This window comes from Nycticebus coucang, chromosome 8 (assembly GCF_027406575.1).
Source record: "Nycticebus coucang isolate mNycCou1 chromosome 8, mNycCou1.pri, whole genome shotgun sequence".
NCBI classification, from domain to species: domain Eukaryota; kingdom Metazoa; phylum Chordata; class Mammalia; order Primates; family Lorisidae; genus Nycticebus; species Nycticebus coucang.
Window position 1 is genome coordinate 42,305,352 of NC_069787.1, and position 18,093 is coordinate 42,323,444.

Below are 18,093 nucleotides of genomic sequence, written 5' to 3' on the forward strand. Positions count from 1 at the left end.
GGGGTGGCACGTTCAAAGTAGGCCCCGGCCAAACTGCAACAAAAAGTAGCTGGGTGTTGTGGTGGGCGCCTGTAGTCCCAGCTACTCGGGAGGCTGAGGCAAGAGAAATGGCCTAAGCCCAAGAGCTGGAGGTTGCTGTGAGCTGTGATGCCACCACACTCTACCGAGGGTGACAAAGTGAGACTCTGTCTCTGACAAAAAAAAAAGAAGAAGAAGAAAGAGAGATGAGGGGAAGGGAAGGAAAGGGAAAGAAAGAAAGGACCCCTAGGTTTTGCTCTGAAAAGGGGGACTAGATCTGTGATTTTTTTGGACTGGGACTTGGGTGATGTATTTACAAACCATTTACAGACTAATAGCGTAAGGGAATGATTTTCCTCTAGTCTCTTTAAGAAATTTACTTGAAATTATGAAAAGTGGCCACGCGGTGGCTCATGCCTGTAATTCTCTGGGAGGTTGAAGCAGGTGGATTGCTTGAGCTCACAAGTTCAAGACCAGTCTGAGCAAAAGTGAGACCTCCATCTCTACTAAAAACAGAAAAACTGAGGCAAGAGGATTGCTTGAGCCCAAGAGTTGGAGGTTGCTGTGAGCTACGATGCTGTGGCACTTTACCCAGGGTGACAGCTTGAGAAAAAATTGTGAAAACTAGTTGTTCTGAGAAAAACAGTATATTCTTAATCTTCTTCATAGATCTTTGTATTTGTCTTCTGTGGCACTATTAACAATGTGTAATGGAGAATAAGTAGAACACCTTGGTTAACGTCTGTTTCCCCTCTGGATTGTAAGCATTGTGTGAGTAAAGACCCGGTTTTTGCTTTCTGTAGTTTCTCCAGCACCTAACTGTTCCTGGTACATAGGAGGCACATAAATATTTGTTAAACAATTGGAATTTTGTCCATCCAAAAATAAACCAAGATCTGGTTCTTGAGCAGCTAATGAGAAGCAGGTTTGCACTGCATAATAATATTTATTAAAAGAAAGAACAAAAAGGAAAGGAAAAGCTGTTCTCAACATGGGCTTGGGAACCTCTTTACAGGTAATATGCTTTTATGGAAATATTTTTCTTGGGTGGTGATGTGGACTACACTGTCTGAATGTCATTCTGGAGATATCAATTTGTTCTTGCTCATGTGTGAGTCACAGGAAATCAGGAACAGATCTTCAGGAAAGATAATGAATGATGTCTTCACTTCCTGTTGGCAGCAGACCCCAGAGACAATCAGGCAGCGAGCCCACCACAGGCTGTTGTGCTCAAGTCTAATTTATTCCATTACTCTACCACTCGGATGAAGCAGTTTGGGGCAATGGAGTTAAAGAAATAACCACAGACTCAGACAGTGGCCCTTTGTGGGAGACAGTTCACTACAACTTGCAGAAGGGCTGCTCTCTTTTCCAGGAATGATCACTTTTGGTAGTATGAAAATAAGTTTCATTAAAAAAAAAAAGAAAATAAGTTTCATTAATTACACTGAACGGCAAAATGGTAAACCTATGAGGTGCTGCCACAGTAAGCATTGGGGAAGGGTGTACCCGAGGCCAAATTTTTTCTATACAATCTAAGTCAGAGTTATATTTGGGCAAGTGTTTCTGAAAGCAATTTTTTTTTCAAATCAGCTGTTTTTGCAGGCAACAAAAACTGACCCTGACCAACATAAGCTTATGGAAATCACTGGAAAGATACAGGGTAGCACAAAGAATGAGAAAAAACGGTAAAGCAGCAAGTACAAGGGAAACAGAGCTGACGGACAGTAAAAGCCATTGAGCATCCTCATCAGTGTACCACCCTTAGGAGTCAGCTCACCCTTTTTCAAATCTTTGAGTCCCTTTCGTCAAGATTCAAATGGCCCAGAGAAGCTGATTGACCTGGGTCCAGTTATATGCTCATTTCACGTCTAGGAAGATGAGTCACTTTAAAGGACAGTCCTGCTGACTGTGCACCCAATGGAAAAGGAATGGTTTTCTGAAGCTGTTGCCAGCGGACAGGGAAGGATAATTGGGCAGGCAAAAACATTAACTATCCACTCATCAGCTTCCTCTCTGCGTGCACATTCAGGAGAATTGGTCTTCTCCTTGAGGCCCTTGGGGATGAGATACAGCAGCTATAGAATTCAGTTCATGATGTTATACAAGAGCAGGTGGAAGTGGTCAGGTCAATTTCTTTGACCAAAATCAATGGGATATCTTTGCTTTTAGGAAACACACACTGAAAAATTAAGGGGGAAAAGGGCATAATGCATGCAACCTACTCTCAAGTATAAATAATTCAGATAAAAATATAGGAGGTGGGGAAAATTAGATAAAATGTTTAAAACTAGTGAATTTGGATAAAGGATATATGAGAATTCTTTGTGCTATTTTTGAAACATTTCTCTAAATTTGTAATTATTTCAAAATGAAGTTCAAAAACAAAAAGGTGATGGGAAGGGCAAAAGGAAATGTGTTCCTCTGCTTGCATGTCCAATGGCCTTTTGATGAATTATGTGACAAATGAGTATTTGTATGTCCATATATCTAGAGCCAAACTCTCTAGGGGAAATTCTCAGTGCCAAGGCATGGACTTTTTCTATTCTTGCTATTAATGTGACAAAGCTTTACTGTGAACTGCTAAAACATTGGATATATTTACTCCTCCTGAGTAGTCTGAGTGGGTGGAGATTTCCTCTTGGCTTTTTTGCTTTTCTTTTGTTTTAACAGTTATTTGGGGAAACATATTTCAGACACAGAATATATATTTAATACTTTCTGCTTTTTAATTTTTTTTTTTTTTTTTTGAGCCAGCATCTCACTCTGTTGCCCAGGCTAGAGTGCTTATTTCCCTAGCGCTCAGAGAAGCCAAAGCAGGAGGATCACTTGAGCTCAGGAGTTCAAGACCAGCTGGAGCAAGAACCAGAACCCATCTCTACTAAAACTAGAAAAATTAGCCAGCTGTGGCGGGCACCTGTAGTCCAGCTGCTCAGGAGGCTAAGGCAAGAAGATTACTTGAATTCAGGAGTTTGAGGTTGCTGTAAGCTAGGCTGATGCCACAGCACTCTAGCCTGGGCAACAGAGTGAGACTCTGTCTCAAAAAAAAAAAAAAAAGTAAGAAATAAGGAAAGAAAGAAAGAAAGAAGCAGATTCATAAGAGTGAAATGGAATTTTCTACAAGTAAAAAGAAGCAGCTCTGTATGAATGGATATGGAACCATTTCCAATGTATATTTTTAAGATCATGCACAAAATTGTGTGTAAGTATAATACTATTGCATAAAAATTGCTTAAATGAGTAAATGATACATGGACAATAAATGTTTCTGCCTGGCTGGCTGCAGTGGCTCATACCTATAATCCTAGCACTGAGGCAGGTTGATTGCTTGAGCTCAGGAGTTTGAGACCAGGCTGAGCAAGTGCAGACCCAATCTCTAAAAATAGCAGGGCATTGTGGCAGGTTCCTGTAGTCCCAGCTACTCAGGAGGTTGAGGCAAGAGGATGACTTGAGCTCAGGAGTTTGAGGTTGCTGTGAGCTATGATGCCACAGCACTCTACCCAGGGTGACACAGTGAGACTCTGTCTCAAAAAAAAAAAAAAATGTTTTTGCCTGGTCAGCATATGCTTGAGTATATACATATAGAGCATTTTGGGGGACAGTCTACAGGAAATTGGTAATAGTGGTAACTTCTGGAAAGTATAACTATAAGTGAAGGTAGGGATCTAGGGCACAAGAATGGAAAGGAGACTTGCTTTTCACTTACCTCTTTTGAGTTTTATACCACAAATAATATAGGAGTCAGTACTCCTTTAGGGATTCTTTGGAGTCCATCCTTATCATATAGACTTAAATGGAGACGAATCACTGTGACGGGGGAAATTGTCCTGTTGTGAATATTTTACTATTGGGTCCATGGCTTCTCACTTTTCTACTCACAGCAGCAGGCCTCATTTTTACATATAGCAGGTGTTTAAAAATTATTTTTGCATTGAGTTCAACTGCATTATTTGCGGTGCTTTTAGGGGTACTTCTACAATGCTTTTTGTTTGTTTGTTTGTTTGTGGGGACAGAGTCTCATTCTGACACCCTGGGTAGAGTGCTGTGGCATCATCATAGCCATAGCAACCTCAAACTCTTGGGCGTAAGTGATCCTCTTGCCTCAGCCTCCCAAGCATCTGGGACTACAGGAGCCCACCACAATGCCCAGCTGTTTTTAGAAATTGGGGGTGGAGTCTCGGTTTTGCTCAAGCTGATCTCAAATTATAAGCTCAAGCAATCCACCTGCCTCAGCCTCCCAGAGTGCTAAGATTACAGGCATGAGCCATCATGCCTGGCTTTACAATGCATTTTTGGTTGCTGGTTTAAATATAGGTGGATTAGCCCTTCATGTGTCTCTGTTTTCTATCCTAAAGAAAAAAGTTAAAATGAACATTTATTTTCTATTCTGAAGAGTTAAAAACTTAGCCAGTCAGTGGCTATAAGTTGGTGCCTCCTTTTTTGAGGGCATTTTGCTATAATAAACAAGTATATAAAACATGTTCATTTGTAACCAAATATCCCACGGCTAGCAATTTATGCTAAGGAAATAACACTTTAGAAAAAGTTATATGTACAAGGATGTTCACTGAAATGTCACTGACAATATTGAAGTTGTAGAAACACTTTTATCATTGGTGAATAAAAGAATGGAGGCTGGGTGTGGTGACTCCCACCTGTAATCCTCAGCTTTTTGAGAAGCCAAGGTGGGAGGATTACTTCAGGCCAGGAGTTCAAGTCTATCCTGAGCAACATAGCAAGACCCTTCCTCTGAAAAAATTAGCTGTGCTTGAGCGGTACCTGTGGCTCAAAGGAGTGGAGCGCCAGCCCCATATACCGGAGGTGATGGGTTCAAACCCACACCCAGCCAAAAACTGCAAAAAAAAAAAAAAAAAAATTAGCTGTGCTTATAGTTCCTAGTACATGGGAGACTGAGGCAGGAGATCACTTGAACCCAGGAGTTCGAGGATTCAGTAAGCTGTGATTATACCACCACAGTCCAGCCTGGGCAACAGAGATAGACTCTGTCTCAAAAAAAAAGATGATTTGACATATTTATTTATAATGAAAAATATCTACAGCATATGTTTAAGTGATAAAAACAGGTTACATAGGGCGGCGCCTGTGGCTCAGTCGGTAAGGCGCCGGCCCCATATACCAAGGGTGGCGGGTTCAAACCCGGCCCCGGCTGAACTGCAACCAAAAAATAGCCGGGCGTTGTGGCGGGCGCCTGTAGTCCCAGCTACTCGGGAGGCTGAGGCAAGAGAATCGCTTAAGCCCAGGAGTTGGAGGTTGCTGTGAGCTGTGTGAGGCCACGGCACTCTACCGAGGGCCATAAAGTGAGACTCTGTCTCTACAAAAAAACAAAAAAAAACAAAACAGGTTACATAATAGCATTTGTATAATCCCATTTATATCAAATTTCATACATAGATCACTATATGTATGTATGGTATACAGGGACATCTGGGAGAAATTTCATCACAATATTAAAAATGTTTCTCTACATCACGGGCAGTTTTTAATTTCCTCTTCCTATTTTTTCACCTTAATTACATTTTTCTGGAGTGCTCATTGTATCACTTTTACCAAAACATTAAACTACAAAAAAAAACATTTAAGTGATTTCACTAGTTTTACCCTTTGACTTAACAAATATTTGTTGATTGCAACACAGTCTACTAGAATTACCTCTCCTATTTTACGGGCGTATAGGCTGCAGAATTTTCTGTGCACTCTTGTGAGAAAGCACTGAAGCTAAGTAAGGTCCCTTTTGAAAAATTCAGCACCAGAAAAAAAAAATTGAGAACAGTAGTTTTCTCTTGTGGGGAGTGGGAGTGGGGACTGACTAGGAATCTGGGAAAAGGCATAAGGGAACTTTTTAGGGTGATGGCACCCAGGTAGACAGATAGATAGATAGATAATCTTCATAGAGGTTTTGGCTCCAGAGATGTATGCATTTGTCAAAACTAAGAAAATTAGTCCAGGTACAATGCTCATGCCTGTAATTTTAGTTCTTTGGGAGGCCAAAGTAGGAGAATCGCTTGAGGCCATGTTCTCCCTATGCCAGATAATTTTACACACATTATCTCTCTGAATCTTAAAAAAAGACTGAAGAGGTAGGTACTATGAATAGCCCCATTTTACAGATGAACATATTGAGGAAGTTAAGCTACTAGCTCAAGTTCTCACATTCACTGTACCTTAAGTATGCCTAGTAGTATAGGTTCCATAGTAGGCCTTCAATACATGTTTATTGAATAAATAATAATAGCAGCTTCCATTTACTGACTACCTTCCATGAGTCAAGAATGCTCCAGCTGAAACCCGACTTGTTCCCCCCTAACCCAGACTCCCCAGCTTCTGTATCACTTCCTCAAGGCTACATTCCCTAATACCCTAAATTAAGTCCAGTCTCCTTTTATGATACCCTTACTTTTTTTTTTTTTTTTTTGTAGAGACAGAGTCTCACTTTATCGTCCTTGATAGAGTGCTGTGGCATCACACAGCTCACAGCAACCTCCAACTCCTGGGCTTAGGCAATTGTCTCGCCTCAGCCTCCCAAGTAGCTGGGTCTACAGGCACCTGCCACAACACCTGGCTATTTTTTTGTTGCAGTTTGGCCAAGGCTGGGTTTGAACTCGCGACCCTCGGTATATGGGGCCGGCGCCCTACCCACTGAGCCACAGGTGCCACCCACCCTTAGGTTTCATGATAGGATTCATTACAACAATAATCAGGTAGTTCTTTGTAGAATGCCTTTTAATCTTCTGAACTGGAATATCACTGAAGACAGTAACTTATTTTTATCTGTTCACCACTTTATTCCCAGCACTCAGTCCTATACCTGGAACATAGCCTGCCTGCCTACCAAGGCTTGATTATATATTTTCTCATTTAATATCAACCTTATGGAATAAGATTATTACCATCATTTTACATGTGAAGAAACTAAGGCTCAGGCAAGCTGAAGTCACCCCACCTTGGGGGAAGTGTTCTCATAATGCGGACATCCATCTATATGACTCCAAAACCTCTCCTCATTTCACTACAGCCCTCTGTTTCCACATGACAATCTGACGATATTTTCCATCTCTAGGCACAACTAATTTCTTTAATATCTCTTTCAGCTCCTATTTTTGCCATCTGACCTCCAAGCTCTCTAATGAAGAGGAGACATGCTTTCCAACAAGTAATTACGTCAGATGATAATATAACCAAGCTAGCTGAAGCCAGGATTTTATTTTTTAACTTTGATGAGCAAAGCAACTGGAAACATTATCGTCTAAAAGCAAAGGCTCAAATTTCCTTTTGACACTGATTCTTCCTTAGTCCTGGGAAATACCTTAAGTCACCTCTTGGCTTATATAAATGCAAAGGCATTGCACATGTCTAGTTCTTTCATTGCATATGAAAGCCTGAAATAATTGAGGTAAAACAAATGTAGATGATTCAGGTTGTTAATAAAGTCTCTCTTACTAGTTTTTCTCCCTCTAAAGACTGATTTCTACAAGGAAATGTTTTTGTCTAAGTGTGAATATACACTGTCCGATGCTTACGCATTACTGAACATCTTTGCAGGGTTGAGAGGACTATTCTTTGGGCGATTGTTTGTGAGGATCATGAGAGCAGAGGGAGAGGAAAGCCAAAAGAGTGTCCTGCTCATTTTCTTCAGCCAGTGCTGAAGGAGTGACTGGGAACCAGAAACGGAGAATGCTTGGCCCAGCAGTCCATGGCATAGATAGTTGAGGTCAGATGTTATTTAAAGACTGACAATCAAAGGCCTTAGGAATTGGACTGATGACAGATTGTTGTTATACTTTACCTTTTGCAGGTCATATGATAACAACTTGGGCTAGAGTTTCCAGAAGTGCTAGGTTTGGCCATTCTGACAGTAAGTTCAGACTGTGGACCTCTCAGCGTAGCCACTGCTAGCAGCAGTGTAAGTTACCCTATTACATTTTCTATAAACAAAAAGCGAAAGACTTGCTAACAGTCTGAGCCTGACCTCAACTGTGCTCTTGGACTTATTTCACTTTCTTGGAGGAATATCAAGCACCCAAAGTGAGGGATGGAAGCAATAGTGACAGTCATCAGTGCAGGACAGTGGTGCCCAGGGGAGCTACATCCTTATAAAGGTTAGAGATAACAGAGCTACTGAAGATCCAGAACGTTGGAGCAGAAGAACAAGAGGAACTATTTCTTTTTTTCTTTTTTTTTTTTTTGTAGAAACAGAGTCTCACTTTATGACCCTCGGTAGAGTGCCGTGGCCTCACACAGCTCACAGCAACCTCCAACTCCTGGGCTTAAGTGATTCTCTTGCCTCAGCCTCCCGAGTAGCTGGGATTACAGGCGCCGCCACAACGCCCAGCTATTTTTTAGTTGCAGTTTGGCCGGGGCCGGGTTTGAACCCGCCACCCTCGGTATATGGGGCCAGCGCCTTACCGACTGAGCCACAGGCGCCACCCAAGAGGAACTATTTCTGAAGATATGAGAACTATATATGAACTGCAGAAGGAGAAAGAGGTTGTTATTTCTAGGCAATGGGCCATTGGGCCATAAGCCACCATCATTTAAAAATTAAAATTAAGTATGATCTAGGTCGAATGTGGTTGCTCATGCCTGTAATCACGAGCAGGATCCTCCTACACCAGAGGATCACTTGAGGCCAGGAGTTCGAGACCAAACATGAGCAACATTGCAAGACCCCTATCTCTACAAAAAATTTAAAAATTGGCTGGGCATAGTAATGCACACCTATAGTACCAACTACTCAGGAAGCTGAGGTGAGAGAATTGTTTGAGCTCAGGAGCTATGATAGTGCCATTGTACTCCAGCCTGGGTGACAGACCAAGGTTCTATCTAAAAAAAAAAGTAAATGTGATATTAATATCCAAATATATAAGAAACTCAGGAGGCAGAAAGATCACTTGAATAGAAGAATTTCAGGTTGCTGTGAGCTGTTGTCTTGGATTGCTTGCTCTGGAGGTGGCCAGCAGACCTTTCATGAGGACTCTCAGAGCGAGGAACGGAGGCTTCCATCAACATCCAGCAGACCTTAACAGCTAAGTGAGTAAGCCATTGAAAGTGGATCTTCCAGCCTCATTCGAATCCTCAAATTACTGCAGCCCTAGCTGACAATAGACTGACCCCTATAAGAACCTCCAAGCCAGAACTCCCCAGCTAATTGCTCCCAAAGTCCTGACCTACAAAAACTTTGAAATATAATACATATTTTTGTTTGTTTGTTTTGTTTTGAGACAGAGTCTAACTCTGTCACCCTGGGTAGAGTGCCATGATGTCCCAGCTCACAGCAACCTCAAACTTCCAGGCTCATGTGATCCTCCTGCCTCAGCCTCCTGAATAGCTGGAACTACAGGCGCCCACCACAATGCCTTGCTAGTTTTTCTATTTTTAGTAGAGCTAGGGTCTCACTCTTGTTCAGGCTGGTCTCAAACTTCTGAGCTGAACCAATCCACCTCACCTCGGCCTCCCAGAGTGCTAATATTACAGGAGTGAGCCACCTCATCCAGCCTGATAATAAATGTTTATTTTAGTGTCAAGCCACTAAGCTTGAGATAATATAGTAATGCTGCAATAGATAATTAAAACACAATATTAGAGCATCTACAGAATAAATATCTGAATAAAACTCTGCCTAACGAAGTCAGGAAAGTTAAAAAAAGAGAGGAGGGACATGAGTTGAGTTTTCAGAATGATTAGAATCTTGTAGGTATGTGGGGCAGAGAAAGGGGAGTCATTTCAAACTAAAGAAACAATAGCCGGGCGTTGTGGCGGCCGCCTGTAGTCCCAGCTACTCGGGAAGCTGAGGCAAGAGAATCGCTTAAGCCCAGGAGTTGGAGGTTGCTGTGAGCTGTGTGAGGCCACGGCACTCTACCGAGGGCCATAAAGTGAGACTCTGTCTCTACAAAAAAAAAAAAAAAAAACTAAAGAAACGTCTTGACCACAGAAATAGGGCATGGCCTTTTTGAAAAACAGCAATTAGTTCAGCATGACTGGGATGCAATATACATTTAAAGAATGAGGTAGAGTTTAGAAGAGTGGACAGGAACCAGCTCACAGAAGACGTTATAGACCATGCCCATCTGTTTATTGTTTTATCCTGAAGGGAATGAGGAGCCATTAAAGAACTTTTAAGCAGACAACTGGCATAATCAATTGTATATTTTAGAGTGATGAGAAAATGGAAGATTCACTGGAGGAGTGAGGTTAGAAGTACGGGGAGGTAGTGAGAGTAAATTGGAGACTACCTTTTAGTATCTTCCGTTTTTGCTGAGGATCTAACCTTTAGCAGAACTGGTGATTAATTAAATGTAGAGATTTAAGGAAAGGGATGAGTCTAAAAATTACTCTCTTCCTCCCCAAAAGTTTTCCCTCTACTTTCTTAGGGTCTATGCCCCATTTCGAGATCAATTAAAATTTTTTTCCATTAAATTTTGCTTCTGTTTACTTCACTAGTTTTCCAGTAAATTTGAACCCATTTCATTATCCGATACTTCCTCCATTTCTTTACTTTTTCTTCTTCTGGCTCTTTGTGAACAAAACAGAACAAAACCTCTCCCTTTGTTGAATATAAACAGGTGTGGCAGAATTCTTAATTTATTTTATTGAGTATTGTGTAGGTGTGGCACAGTTCTTGATGCAGTAACACTAGCCATCTAATTCTTTGAAATTGTTTTCCAGCTAGTAGAGTGATTTTCATCTCTAACATTTGAGTATGACCTAGTACCCAGCATAGTTGGAATTCAACCACCTTACTTGAGTTGAGCTGATTTACTTATCCAAGAACTACGTAGAAATATCATGTCAGATGAATACAATGTGCATAGTATTAGTATTGCAAGTATTTTTTTTTTTTTTGTAGAGACAGAGTCTCACTGTACCACCCTCGGGTAGAGTGCCGTGGCGTCACACGGCTCACAGCAACCTCTAACTCTTGGGCTTACGCAATTCTCTTGCCTCAGCCTCCCGAGCAGCTGGGACTACAGGTGCCCGCCACAATGCCCGGCTATTTTTTTGTTACAGTTTGGCCGGGGCTGGGTTTGAACCCGCCACCCTCGGCATATGGGGCCAGCGCCCTACTCACTGAGGCACAGGCGCGGCCCAGTATTGCAAGTATTAAAGAAAAAGTAACTTGCATGTCAGATACTTTTGTCATTAAGTTGGGAAGAAGAATCACTGCAATGAGTATGTCAAAATGCCAGACTTTGATTAGTACTTTTTCCGTTGGTTGTTTCAAAACTATTTTTACCTCAGTAAAAAATTAATATCAGTGAAATTCATGTCATTTGTGGAATTAACTATGGTTTTAAAAAAGTAACCACTTGGCACGACATGGGTGTAGTGTAATCCTAGCAGAGGTCGAGGCTGGAAGATTGCTTGAACTCAGGAGTTCTAGGCTAGCCTGAACAAAAGTGAGACCTTGTCTCTACAAAAAATAGAAAAATTATCTGGGTATGGTGTCATGTGCCTGGAGTCCCAGCAACTTGGGAGTCTAAGGCAGGAGGATCACTTGATCCCAGACTTTTGAGGTTGCAGTAAGCTACGATGATGCCACTGCACTTTAGTGGGTCTGGGGATGGAGGTGGGCAGAGTAAGACTGTCTCAAAAAAAAAAGAAAAGAAAGAAAAGAAAAGAAAAAAAGCAACCACTTAATTTTTGTCAGCACAAAAGCCCAAGGAAAGTAATGCTTAAAATGAGTAAATGAAGCTGATCCTTTTTACCAGAGTGCTTAGTGGGAAGAACTCAAGCATAAAGAGACATCAATTAATGTACTTAACTTTGTCAACATTTAATCGATGAAAATAAAGACTTAATACACATTTTCTAAGGTGCAAAATGTCTAACAAATATTATAAATTTAGCTTTTTTTTTTTTTTTTTTTGTAGAGACAGTTTTCACTTTATTGCCCTCGGTAGAGTGCCGTGGCGTCACACGGCTCACAGCAACCTCCAACTCCTGGGCTTAGGCGATTCTCCTGCCTCAGCCTCCCGAGTAGCTGGGACTACAGGCGCCCGCCACAACATAAATTTAGCTTTAAATGAAACAATTTTTTCTTTTTTAGAGACAAAGTTTCACTTTATCACCCTTGGTAGAGTGCTGTGGCGTCACAGCTCATACCTCACAGTGAAAGACTTGGGACAAGACCCCCCACTCTGTCCTGGACTATGACAACCCCAATCAACTGCAAGAGACGGCACTTGATGCAATCAGCAAGAGGGTTTTATTCCAGCATGCTGGAGCTTAGCTCGTAACTCTCTCAGGAGCAGAGGAGTTAAGCCCCGAACAGCAGGTTTTACAAGCTTATAAAGGCAAAAACCACAAAGTAGGGAGGGGTAGCAGACATGGCAGGGGCTTTAACCACAAAGTAGGGAGGGGTAGCAGACATAGCAGGGGCTTTCTACATAAGAAGAACTCTGGTTCATTACTTAACTGTCTTAAGACAAGATTAACAGTTGAACATTTGCTTAACAGTTAAACATTTGCTTAGCCCTTTTACCTGCTTCGGCTCGGGGCTATCTCCTGGAACAGTTACAAAAGGTCACATTCTCATGGTAGGGGGCGAGAGGAGCTGTTACATGGCTGGTTCCCCCTCCCCCTCCCCTTTTGGATTTGGTAGTACTTTCCTTCAACAGCAACCTCCAACTACTGGACTTAGGCGATTCTCTTGCCTCAGCCTCCCGAGTAGCTGGGACTACAGGTGCCTGCCACAAAGCCTGGCTATTTTTTTTTTGTTGCTGTTGTTGTTGAAGTTTGGCCAGGGCTGAGTTCGAACCCTCCACCCTCGGTACATGGGGCTGGCACCCTACTCACTGCGCCACAGGTGCTGCCCTAAATGAAACAATTTTATAGCATAATTAAAGATAAAACTGCAAAATCCTAGGTAATAGATTTTTTCTCTCACATGAAACTTTTTTATGATTACATAATTGAGGCATGCTCATTTTTAAAAATTCAGTTAACACAGAAAAGCAGGAAATAAATTACATAAACCTCACTAGCCACAGATAAGCATTTTTTTTTTTCAGGCAAGTTTCAAATTTTAACCTCCCTCCCTGCTAGCCACACCCGCTACCCCTCGCGCCTTCCCCCGGCTCTGGGTGCCAGGCCCCACTTCGCCTGCCACGTTTTCATAATCATCTCAGGCTCCGGCAAGCAGCAATGGAACCTGATCATATAAGGAAAATATTGCGGGCTCATTCAAGGGCTGCACCAGGGACCTGAGAGTGCTCTAACCTACCATGCTCGCTACACCCCTGCAGACACCCCAGATAAGCATTGTTAACACTTTATGAACTTGCTTCCAGCTGTCTCTTCATACATATATTTGTGTATGCATATGTATGCACATGGTTTGACTTATACAGAATCATACTGTATATACTATTGTATAAACTGATCCTTTCATTTTGCAACACATTGTGGGCATCTTTCCCCATCTATAAATATTGATCTATTCTAGCTTTCTAAATGGATGCATAATATTATATCATGCTCTACATAAATACATAATTTAATCAACAATTCCCATGTTGGTGAACATTTAGGTTGTTCCCAAAGTTTTCCTCTAATTAGAAATGCCATGGTAAACATCCCTGTCATATTTTTCTTATTTAATTAAATGACCTTATTTATTCAAATAAAATGGCTCACAGCTTACTCTTATCAAAGTGGATAGGGTTATTTCTGGGATTTCTTTCATCACAGTAGTAAACCATACAAGATCTCTAGGGTTTGAATGCTCCTAGGAAACTGAAATGGAGAGATGCTGCTGAACTCCCTTTGTTTGATCAGAGAGACAGTTGCTGACAGATGTCCTCTTGACTCTTGGCAGTGAGGCAGCCCAGCACTCCTATTGCTACCTCCAGGGTCTCAGTGCTTAGTGACCTACAACCATCCTAACCTGAGTTGTGTCCTCTGCTTCATGCTTCCAGCGAGGGAGACACTTGGAAATCCTAAAATCCTACCACCTTTCCCCAGCCTCAGTGCAATTCATTCTTGTCTTTACGTTAGCAAAGGGTCGTGGAAAACAAAGGCCTCTTAGTTCTCTGCTGGGTTGAGGGAAGGGCAGAAGTCCAGCCCAGCCTATTTTCTTTTTCTTTTCTTCTTCTTCTTCTTTTTTTTGAGACAGAGTCTCATTCTGTTGCCCTGGGTAAAGTGCCATGGCATCATAGCTCACAGTAACCTCAAACTCTTGGGCTCAAGCGATCCTCTTGCCTCAAACTCCTGAGTAGCTTGGGACTATAGGCTTCCACCACAACACCCAGCTAGTTTTTTGGGTTTTTTTGTTTTTTGTAGAGACAGAGTCTCACTTTATTGCCCTCAGTAGAGTGCTGTGGCGTCAGCAACCTCCAGCTCTTGGACTTAGGCGATTCTCTTGCCTCAGCCTCCTGAGTAGCTGGGACTACAGGCGCCAGCCACAACTCCTGGCTATTTTTTTGTTGCAGTTTGGCCAGGGCTGGGTTTGAACCTGCCACCCTTGGCATATGGGGCCAGCACCCTACCCACTGATCCACAGGCGCCGCCCCAGTTTTTCTATTTTTAGTAGAGATGGGTCCCGCTCCTGTTGAGGCTGGTCTGGAATTCCTAGTTTAATATACCTGCTTGGGCCTCTCAGAGTAAGGATCACAGACATTAGCCACTGCACCTGGCCTCAGGCTATTTTCTTGAGAAGATGGAAGGAGAGGGAACTGCCACTCAGTCTTTCCAGATAAAAATGTAACAGCCAAGTAGACAGTTTGGAGGAGTTACTTAACCTCCTTAAACCTCAAATTCTTTATCTGTAAGATAGCAACTCTATCCTGCCAGTTGCCAAGGCCAAAAAACTTAGTTGTCTTTAGCGCCTCTCCTTCTCTCACTCTGAAGCCATCACATTCTGCCTGCTGAGCCTTCAAACAGATCCAGAATCTAATTACTTCTCTTGCTTCACCTTGAGCCAAGCCTCCATCATGTCTTACCTGGATCTTTGCAGTAGCCTCCTAACAAGTGTCCCTGTGATCAATTTTCAAGGCAATAACCGATGGTTTTTTAGAAACACATGATGGCTTTACATTTAATTTAGAGAAAGAAAAGCAACATTCTTACACCAGCCTATGGAGCCCTACTATGAGAATTAGCTCCACTTCTCTGATTTTGACTCCAGCCATCCTCCCCTTCAGTCACTCTGCCCTTGCCAAAGGAGTCAAGCATGCTCCTTCCATTTGTTGTTTTCTCTGCCTCCAGCTATACTCAGGGCTAACCAGTATCCTCATACCCTGCTTCATTTTTCTGTAAGGTACTTATTACTGACATATTGTGTGTTTACTTGTTTGTTTGTCTGTAACCCTGTTAAAGGAAGGAACTTGTCTATTTAGTTTTTAGTGCAAACAGTAGTGCCTGGCATTCATTAGGGGCTCAATGCATATTTGGCAAATGAATGGACACTAATAATCCCTATCTTTCAGAGTTAGGGTGAGGATTCATTGAGATACTATGGTGCTTAGCCAATAGTATGGACTATGTAAATATAGATTATTGTTGCATCATCATTATTATTTTTTGTTTACAAGTATGTTTAATTATGTTATTATTATACAAGTAGGAAAATGTACAATGCTAACTTTAGAATCCTCTCACTGTCTTTTAGAATCACTTTTTCCCTGAAATGTAACCACTGTCCTGACTTTTTTTTCTATCATTATTATTATTATTATTTTTTGTAGGGACAGAGTCTCACTGTACCATCCTCGGGTAGAGTGCCATGACGTCACACGGCTCACAGCAACCACTAACTCTTGGGCTTACGCGATTCTCTTGCCTCAGCCTCCCAAGCAGCTGGGACTATAGGCGCCCGCCACAACACTCGGCTATTTTTTTGTTGCAGTTTGGCCGGGGCTGGGTTTGAACCCGCCACCCTCGGCATATGGGGCCGGTGCCCTACTCACTGAGCCATAGGCACCACCTTTTTTTTTTTTTTTCCTATCATTATTATTAAGAATGAATTCATAAGAGCATTCCAGGGAAGAGACTGACTGGAGCAGAGGCCTAGAAGTAGGAAACACAGTGTGACCCGTGCTAAGCATGTGTGAGAAAACAAGTTACTGGCAACGGGTAAGGCTGGAAATATAGTGAGGGAGCAGAATGTGGAGGAAATTGAATTTACAACTCTGAAATCTGGGTTGTCCCTAACTGTAGGGAACTATCTGGAATTTTCAGCAGAGGAAGATATGATAAGATCTTTGGTTTTGAAACGTCTTGGTGATAATTACTTATCCTGTGTTGCAAAGTTGCATTTTCTAGCTTGTGGGAAGTGGGTTGTTAATCAATGAGTTTCTTTTCTTTTTTTTTTTGAGACAGAGCCTCAAGCTGTCACCCTGGATAGAGTGCCGTGGTATCACAGCTCAAACTCCTGGGCTCAAGCGATTCTCTTGCCTCTGCCTCCCAAGTAGCTGGGACTACAGGTGCCTGCCACAATACCTGGCTATTTTTTTGGTTGCAGCCGTCATTGTTGTTTGGCGGCCCGGGCTGAATTCGAACTGGCCAGCTCAGGTATATGTGGCTGGCACCTTAGCCACTTGAGCCACAGGCACTAAGCCAATCAATGAGAAACTCTGATGAGAATGGCGCCTGTGGCTCAGTGAGCAGGGCGCTGGCCCCATATACCGAAGGTGGCGGGTTCAAACCCAGCCCCTGCCCAACTGCAACCAAAAAAAAAAAAAAAGAAAGAAACTGATGGACCACGAAATTTTTCTTTATTAATTAAATTGCTTTTTTAAAAAACTTTGGGCTGGGTGCAGTGACTCATGCCTGGAATCCTAGCACTCTAGGAGGCGAAGGTGGGTGGACTGCTTGAGCTCAGGTATTAAAGATCAGCCTAAGCAAGATCTAAAAATAGCTAGGCATTGTGGCAGGTGCCTATAGTCCCAAGCTACTCAGGAGGCTGAGGCAAGACGCTTGCTTGAGCTCAAGAGTCTGAGGTTGCTGTGAGCCATGAGGCCACTGGCACTATACCAAGGGAGACAAAGTGAGACTCTGTCTCAAAAAAAAAAAAAAAAAAAAAAAAACTTTGATGGATGCTTTTTAGATAAAGGCTGATAGGACCTAGCCCATGACCTTATCTGTGACACCCTCTAAGCATCAAACCTGCTCCACAAGAGAGTGGGGTGGGGCACAGGAAAAGCCTTGAAACCAGACAGCCGTGGTGATTCACTTTTAGACAGTTTAAGTTGCCTAGGGTTGCAACTCAACTAGCCAGAGCTGATGATTTGAATTTGCTTAAACTTTGGCTTAAGTTTATTTCAGACCTTTATTGTGCTTCCTGCCTTGTTTTTCCATTCCACATGCACTTTTCACTATATCTCTCTCTATTACATAACCCACTTTCAGGACAAAGTTTTGCTAATCTAAGTGTGGGTCCAGGACTGGCAGCAATAGCATCACTTGGGAGCTTGTTAGAAATAAAGAGTAGTCAGAACCAGCTCAGCCCCACTCAATTAGAATTTCATTTTAAAAAGATCCTTGGCAGTGGCGGGCGCCTGCAGTCCCAGCTGCTCCGGATGCTGAGGCAAGAGAATCGCTTAAGCCCAGGAGTTGGAGGTTGCTGTGAGCTGTGTAAGGCCACGGCACTCTACCGAGGGCCATAAAGTGAGACTCTGTCTCTACAAAAAAAAAAAAAAAAACAGGATCCTTGGCAATGTGTGTGCATATTAAGCATTAAGAAGCACTGCAGGCCGGGAAAGGTGGCTCACACCTGTAATCCTAGCACTCTGGGAAGCTGAGGTGGGAGGATTGCTTTAGCCCAGGAGTTCAAGACCAGCCTGAGCAAGAGCAAGACCTTGTCTCTAAAAATAGCTGGGAGTAGTGGTGGATGCCTGTCGTCCCAGCCACTTGGGAGGCTGAGGCAAGAGAATCACTTGAGTTCAAGAGTTTGAGGTTGTTGTGAGCTATAATGCCATGGCACTCTACCCCGGGGCAACTGAGTGAGATTTTGTCTCAAAAAAAAAAAAAAAAAAAATGGCAGCACCTGTCTCAAAAAAACAATGGCAGCACCTGTATCTAAGTGGGTAGGGTGCCAGTCACATACACTGAGTGGTGGGT

General features: G+C 42.5%; 1 non-coding gene across 1 annotated transcript; it reads right to left on the reverse strand.

Moving 5' to 3' along the window:
- Window positions 1–13,112: 13,112 nt before the first annotated feature.
- LOC128593036 (small Cajal body-specific RNA 17) lies at window positions 13,113–13,245 on the reverse strand. Its single transcript, XR_008382219.1, has one exon. It is a non-coding gene; the product is annotated as a small Cajal body-specific RNA 17 (non-coding RNA).
- Between the last annotated feature and the right edge of the window lie 4,848 nt (window positions 13,246–18,093).